The sequence below is a fragment of the Nylanderia fulva genome, unplaced genomic scaffold, assembly GCF_048542155.1.
Source record: "Nylanderia fulva isolate GAGA-0341 unplaced genomic scaffold, ASM4854215v1 Scaffold481, whole genome shotgun sequence".
Taxonomy (NCBI): Eukaryota; Metazoa; Arthropoda; class Insecta; order Hymenoptera; family Formicidae; genus Nylanderia; species Nylanderia fulva.
This window is the reverse complement of record NW_028190567.1, coordinates 25,153-33,536: the sequence shown is the minus strand read 5'-3', so window position 1 is coordinate 33,536 and position 8,384 is coordinate 25,153.

The window sequence follows — 8,384 nt, the reverse complement described above, 5'->3', positions numbered from 1 at the left end:
AAAAAAGTTAATTATGCATTTTCGGTTTTTAAATGGTTATTATTTTGTTTTTAATGATATGTAGAGAGTTTTCATTTGTTGTGACATTTTGCTTTAAAAATTTCGGTTAGATGATGAGATAGTGTGTTTCGTTTTAATTATGAGAGAAAAGTATTCTTTTGTTATATATTTTTTAAAAAAATATATATATATTTTTTTTATTTTTATTTCCCTTTTTCGATTTTTGTTAATTTTTTTGGTCGCTCTTTGGTTTTTTAAATAGGAAAGATTTAAGCGATTTGGTCAACTCGTAGGGTTTTGCCCCGGGAAAGGAATGGCGCTTTTTTTTAATTAAAGTTTACATAGTGGGGAGTAAGGATTAAGTGAAAGGTATTAATAATTGGTGGTTTCAAAAGAGATTTTAAAGAAATTTAAGCAGCCTATAAAAGGGAGGACCGACCCTAATTCGTCCGGGCGTGGGGGTATTAAATAAAAAACGTGGGAAACATGACCTAAAATTAATGACGATTTTTTGGACAGTACTCTTTAAAAAACCTCATAAATGAACATAGGCGCGAAGCAGGCGTTGTAAAACAAAATTTAACTGTTTAATGTAGTCACTGCGTTCGTTCAAGCACCCGATGGCCGTACGGCCCCCTTTAATAAGTCCCTGGCCTTTATATTTTAATTAGGGCAGCTTATCACGTTCGAAAAAATTTAAAGCAAATTTTATCGTTACTAATTTTGGCATAAAGCTGAAATTTTTATGCATTTTTTTGCTTTTAATTTGGGGGAAAGAACTAACAGGGAATGGGTTTGATACAAAAATTTGTGGGATGGCTTTTTAATAGCCCTATTATATTTTGGGTAAGCCATTTTTTTTCGCATTTTCTCGAAAACTAAACAAAATTCGAAAAAAATGGGTTCGCTGTGTTTTATTTTCAAGGGGGGTAATAAAAGGGGGCTTTTTTGACCTTGGTTTTTTTGGAAAAAGGTCCCAATTTTTTAAAAAACCCCCCCCCTTTTTTGTCTTTTGAGCTGACCCGAGAGTTTCAAAACATCCTTTTTTTTTTTTTCATTTCGTACTTTTCGGTTATAAGCTCCCAAAATTCTTTTTGGAAAAAAAAAAAATTTTTTTTTTTCCCTGTTTTTTACTGTCCGCAACGGGGTTTTGCTGTCCGTATCGCAAATTTTCCCCCGGGCCGCCAATCCCGTCCACGTCCCAGTAAGCGCCCCCGCCGCCGTTAGGGTCTGGAAGTCCATCCTGCTCCACTTTTCCCCGGGAAAAACAAAAACCCCGGTCCGTTCAAGGCGTCGACCCCATTGCCTCAAAAAAATTTGTTGTTTTGCAAGGTTAAAAACGGTTTCCTCCTGGGTTTTTTCCCTTTTTTGTCTTTTCGCTTTCCTCCATTTCTGGAACCCCTTGCCACCCTATCTTGAAATGTTTCTGTCTTAGTAAATTCCTTTTTTTCCTTTGGGAAAATTCCCTATTTTTATTTTTTCCTGGGTTTGCTCCCGACTTTTTCCGGTTCCCCTTTGCTCCCTTTTCCCTCGTTTTTCCCCCGGGACATAGGGGGCCCCAAAACACAAAAGGGGTTTTTACTTTTCTAAAGGAAAAAATTTTTCAAATTTTTTTTTTTATCCTTGTTATCGTGGTTTTTTACAAAAAGGAAAAAATTTTTGCCCGGACTATTTACCCTCGGGTTTGATTTTTTTTTTCTTGGGTTTTCCCCTTTTTTATCACAAAAATTTCGCTTTCCTTTTGGATCTGGAAAACCACCCCAACCCGCTTTTAATCCCCAAACCCAAAAAAAAGACTCGTGGGTCTCTCAAATGGGGTTGGTTATTTGGGAAAATTTTTTTTCCCCGCTCCGGGGCCCCAATTTTACTTTAATTTAGAAGTCGCATTTTCGAAAAAGTTTCCCCTTAACAAATTTTATGAAATTTAAATCTCCCTTCACATAACTATGAACAACTTACAAAAATACCTTCTATCCCTTTTTCAAAGGGCCAACAAAAGATAATTTTCCACTTTTTTTAATTTTTGTAGTTTGATTCCCCCATTTTTTTTTTTTAAAAAAAGGAACTTAATACTAATTGTCTTTGGAGATTTAATCCCATTGGCATGCCCAAAGGGGTAACCGAACTGGGGTGTTTGTTTTTGGGCCGGGGGTGGTGGGTTTGTTTGGTCCCATTTCTTTGAGGGAAATGTAAAAGGGGAAAACTTTTTGGCTTTTCTATAGATGACTTCCCACAATTTTTTGAAAATTTGCCCTGCAAAAAAGCCAGGTTTGGATACATCGGGGGGCCACCCCCCCCACTATACAAGATTGTGAGAGATTCCCTAAAAAAAAAGTATAATGGCATGGTTTGGACGAGAGCCCCCCGTCGCGTGGCCTCCACATCCCTGATTAACGTCGCCCCGACTTTTTTTTATGGGGATACCTGAAAAAGTCGCGTACGAGCAAACGCCTACAACGAGGGAAAATATGATAGAAAAAATACGAGAAGCTTGCGAAGGATAACGCCGAATGTTACTCAAGACGTAAGACATTTCAAGATGGGGCTTTGTATTCAAGCAATGGAGACAACTCGAACAATTTATTGTAAATTTTTTTTACTGAAAATTCTCGATTTTGCCTTCGATGGCAGGATTCTTTTTTATTTATTAGTTTACCCGAACCATCAACGATCTTGCTTTGACTGGTGGGGCATGTTCGTATCTTCCTTGACTGGCGGACGTGTCCAGATTTTTTTGACTGATGGGCCGTGTTCGTATTTGCCTTTAATGGTTGGATCGTGTTTTTTTATTTGCCTTTCGGAGGATGTTTTGTATCTTGCTTGCTGGTGGATCGTGTTCGTATTTGCTTTACTGAATGGATGGTTTTTATCTTTTTTTTGACGGGGGATTTGTGTCCGGATCTGTTTCTAGCTGGATAAAGCTTGGACTTTTCCCTGATTGGTCGGAGCATGTAAAAATAAGATATGGAAAATGAATTTTTTAAAAAATATTTTGTATTTTGTCAAAATGAAATAACTTTCGGGCTTTTAACTCAAAAAGTACGCAATGGAAAAACTTTTGGATATGGTTTTTTGGGAAAGTTCGAGGTAAGCTACAAGAATGGTAATAAAAAATAAGGGGTGCCTTTAAAAAAAATTGGGGACCTTCGCTGATCTTAAAATGTACCCAAGGTAAACCAAGGCCCATTTTAAGCCCTTGAAACCTTTACAAACCCCCAGGTCTAAAACCTTTTTTTCGATATTTCGTTATTTTTACGGAAAATGACGTTTTTTTTAAAAGGGCCCCACCCTGTACAATATATATAATACAGGGTGTCCGGTAAGTTTTCCCTCTGTGCGGTAGAGAAGTTAAACGATAGGAAAGTCCTTTCCCGTTTGCGATTTTCGCAATAATTTTTGAGTTATTAAAAAAAAAGTTTCCCAATTTCACGCAATAAAAGCGCGGACGAAAAAGAGATGTCCTAGGGAACCTTTTAAACGGCGCCCACAAAGCGAAAAGGGAGGGTGAATGATGACTGTCTACGAATCGTGTTCAAAAAATTTTTTGTGTATGTTTACGTGGATTTCTTTCTATTTCGCGCCCCTTTTATGCGGGGATTGGCCATCTTTTTTTTAATAATTTTAATAATTATGCGAAAAAATTCCCCCCCAAAAACGGTAAGGGATTTCCATTTGGTTTTAATTACTCATTGCACACGGGGTTGGGGGGAAACCTTACCGGACCCCTATATATATAAGATAGTATGTATTAAGTATTACAGGGTTTACCAAAAGGTAAACCCCTAAATATCTCGGAAAATAAGTTTACAGAAAAAGTGTTTCAACAAAAGTTTGGGGGTTTTAAAAAGATCCATACTGATTCTATAGATGCCCTTGGATGGCGTGTAAGGTAGGTAAGGTCACGTTGTTTTTTAAAGGGCACCCCTACTTTTTTGTTTTGAATTTTTCTTATAGTTTAAATTTTTAAGAGCTTTCCAAAGATTTAAATAATGTTTTTTTTATAGTCTTTGCGAGTTATGGGGTTTAACGTTGAGTACCCCCCGGTTTAACATATTCAAGGAAACCACAGGGGGTTTACCGCGGTTTTTGTCTGTTGGTGTGTAACCAGTAAATTATAAGGAAAAGATGGGTCGTGGATCTACCCAACTGGAAAGACGGTCGTGGATCCGTCAGAAAAAAGCAAAGCCCAACTGAAACCTTTTTTGATCGAAGTTTTCACGTTTTGCTTGTTTGCCGAAGTATCTGTTTTTCAAATATCCTCATTTCGCTGAAATCAAATTACCAAAAAAAATGCTCATAAAAAGTGTATAAAAAATCCGTTAGTTTCCCTTTTTTTACCCCTATGTGCGCACGATACATGCAGTCTAATCGCATTTAAATTTAAATAAGAATGTTAAAGATCAAAGAACGGACCTTCTAACTGCAGTTTGAGCAAGCAGAAATTAATGTTATGTCCAAATAAACGATTTTAAAAAAAAAAAATTTTTTAGAAAATAAGCATCCACAAATTTTTTTACTATTTTACAGTCGATACTTTTCCCGGTCTTTAAATGTCCATTGTAATTTGGTGGGTCTTTTTTTTGCTGATGGATCCACGCCCACTTGTCCTAGTTGGTGGATCCCCCCACCGATTTCCTTATAGTTGACTGGGTCACCACACAAAAAAGATGCAAATTTGAGCGGTAACCTCCGTGGTAACCTTTTTAAAAAGTTAAAACCGGGGGTCCTAAAGTTAAAAACCCCCAAAAATCGCAAAATACGTAATAAAAAAAAACTTTTTAAAGTTTTGGAAAACTCTTAAAATTTAAATAAGAAAAAGCAATAAATGTAGAGAGGCCCTTTAAAAAAAATCAACGGCCTTGACCTGACCTTGCGACGCCATCCAAAATCAATCTGATAGAAACAGTATGTGGTCTTTTTAAAACCCTACAACTTTTTTTCGAAAAAAACCCTTTTTTTTAAAAAGTATATTTTTCCGAGAATTTAGGGGTTTCCACACTTTTTGGTAAACCTGTATACTTATACAATAATATGTAAGAAAAAACAAAATTATTTAAATTTTATTTTTTAAAAAAAATTATATCAATATAGATTATAACTTGAAGGTGTACAAACTCCCCCCGGGGCCCCCCCCTTTTCGTGGGTGAGGGGGCCACCCTGCAAGGGAAAAGCCTTGGAGGGGTGCCAAAAGTGGTTGTCCCCTCAAGGTCCCCCTGCCCCCGGTTTGGGGGGCACGCCCTCCCTCTCTGGGGGCTTCTCCTTCGAGGGGGGGGAAGTTCCACCTCCTGGGGAGACGGGGGCCCCCCCTTCCCCGTTAGGCTTCGGCTCGGGGGGTAAGGGATGGGGACCCGGAAATTTAAACGCCCGGGGCATGGGACCCTTAGGAGAAGGGACGACGGGTCGGCGCTTCCCCTTCCACCATGCCTTTTGGCCCGACACGCCCGTCGGGTAGGGGGCTTTTTTTGGCCCAAGGTTTTCCCCTTCCCCCCTGGGGGGGTTTTTTTTTTGGGTTTTTTTGAGGGGTGGGGGGTGGGGGGCGGCGGGGGGCCGCATTTAAGGGGGCCGCGCGCGATTCCCAAGGGGCTCTGCCCGGGGTTTTTCCCAGGGGGTTTGCCCGGAGGGGGTCGCGCCGGCGGAGGGATCGACAGGAAACCCAGGGGTTTGCCGGGGGGTCCAAGAGCTTTGCCGGAGGGGGCCGGGGATGGGTCTGGGCCCACTCGTGGACGCTTCCGGGACAGGAAGGTGCCTCAGGGGGGGTTTGGGGGTTCCGGTGGGTAAGCTAGACCCCCGTCCCAGGTCCCGGGGGAGGCCGACCCAGGCCCCCGGGACGTTTCGGGCCCGGGGCTGGGTCGGCGTAGACGGCCACGGTGGTTCCCCAAAGGGGCGTAGCCGGAGGGTTCCCCAAAGGGGCACTGCCGGAGGGGGGCCCACGGGGTCGGATGTGGGGGCCGTGGAATATCGAGGGGGCTCACGGCGAGAGGGAAGTGCGGGTGCGGGTCGGAGAGCGTGCTCTGTCCCAGCGTCCCGCGATTTGCACCCCCGGGGCGCTCGGGACTTTTCCGAATCCGGGGAGGAGGGGGGAAAATGGGTTTAAAAAAAAGATGATTTGCATATAACCACGAAAAAAAAAAAAGGGGGGGAAAAAAGAGGCCGATAAAAATCGGGGGAAAGCGGGGGAAGGGCAGTCCCAGCACTTAATTAAAAAGAGAAGCACTGGGAAAAGGGGGACCCGGTTAAAATACCACGAGGTGGTGATGTGAGGGGTGGCTCGAGGGGGGCATTTTAAAATAGGGGAAGGAAAGGGCGAGCGGCGCAGCGGGGGCCCCCCGGGGGGAAAATTTTTCCCCGGCCCCAGGTCCCCAAAAAAGGCCCGCGGGGGAAAAAAAAAAAGGGTGGAGGAAAAAAGGGACATTTTCCCCTTTTTCTCGGATCCTTGGGGTTTTGTGGGGGGAGATCGGGGGCCCTAGATTTGGACCCAACAACCCCCCGGAAAAAGGGGCGGGGGAAACCCCCCCAAAAAACCCTCCCATAGGCCCAGGGAGAACGGGGTGCGCCGAGTTACGTCATGGGGGGGAGCGAGGCACAGGGGGAAAAGGATCGGCGGGCGTAACCCCAAAAAACCCCGGCCCCCCCGGGGGAAAATTTGCGGGCGTGGGAAAAGGCCGGACGAGCGCGCAAACGCGTATAAAAAAAATAGCGCAAGAGGGGGGCGGACGGGGGGGGGGGGAAAGGGCCGACCCAAAGGCCCGTAGGGTTTTTTTTTGAGACGGGCCCCCGGATCCCCTTTCCCCCCGACCCCCCAGGTCTGCCGGGGAGGCAGGGGGAAGACAATCGCCCGGGGAAAGCGCCCCCCCCTTTCCCCCCTCAAGTTTTTGGTTTTTCCAAGAAGAAAAAAAGGGGGGTGGTGGGGGATTTTTCCCAAATGGGGAAAACCTAAAGGGGATTTCGTCCCCCTGAAAAGGGTTAGCGGGGGCCCGTCGGGACAGCGAGGGGGCAAATTTTTAAACGCGAGTATCGTAAATGGCATGGGGGAGGGTTTTGCGCCGAAAAAGCGAAGTGAGGTAAGAATGAAACCCCGGAAAACAATGGTTTTCCCCCAAAAGACCCCGTGGACAAAAAATCAATATGACCGCAAGTTCGGCCAATTTATGGCCCCCCGGGGGGCACCCCCCGGGGAAAAAGCGAGGAAATGGAGCCCACTTGGTTCTGGGAAGTTCCAGCCAACAAAGGGGCCCCAAACGGCCCAAAACCCCCCAACCGCTCCCCGCGGGGAGAAAAAAAAGGGGGGGGCCCAAAAGTTTGGGAGCCCCCCGGGGGCCCCGGGTCGGGTGGGGAAAAAAGGAAAAAAATTTTCCCCGGATGTCAATTTTAAGGTGAAAAAAAAAACCCGGGCCCCGGAAAAGGAAAGGGCCCCCAAGATGGATTTTTTGGGGCCAAGTAGAACGGGGGTCCGGGCCCCAAAAAAACCCCCCCCCAACAAAAAACCCGGAAAAACCCCCTTTTTTCCGGCTCCCCCCCCCAAATCCCCCGGGGGGACCCCCGGGGAAAGGGAAAAAGGGGAGGGGGCCCCTGGAAAGGACCCTTTTTTCCCGGATGAAGAGCTCGGGAAAAAGGGAAATGGGGGGTTTTCCCCCAAAGAAATTTTGGGAAAAAGTTTTTCCAAAAAACCGAAGCCCCGTATCGTAAAAGGGGGGTTTTTGGGGCCCCCTACGGTAACAGAGGGGTTCTAGGGGGGGCATGGGGGCTATCAAGGTCAGGGGGGGTGTCGCTGTGTGGGGGGGGAGAGGGCATTGGGACTTAAGTCTCGGGGACCCAATCCCCTCGCACCCGGGACCGGCACTCAGCCGAAGCCCGGATCCGGCACCCTGCCGGTGCGACCGACCACTGGTCGCGATCCTCAAGAGATCGATACGGTCAATCCCCAATCTCGACAAGACCAGACTTACCAACGCGAGGAGACATCTACAGAGACTCCACGACAGCCGGAGTCAGGGTCCCATAATGAGTAGTGATGGACACTCCACAACCATGGCAAATATCCTAACGGACCATAGGAAGGAGGGAAGGACCCTTCACAAACTCTCCATCGCAACAAGGATAAAAGACGCCTGGTACCTGTAAATATGTACATAAAAAGACTATATAGGTTAAGTTAGATTAAGTCGACTCGTCCAGATACGTTCTTTAGTTTTTATCTAGTTGGAGATAAGGGATCGTCAGAGTTGTAACAGCAATCGTCAAAGAAATAGACATCCATGATAATTAACAGCCTATCATTAGTTTAGTGATGAATCATTAAAGACTAGTTAAATCAAGTCAATGAACGATAGCAACTACAAGTCTGACGAGAACTTCGATCCAAGGTATTCGGTGATTGATTTCAG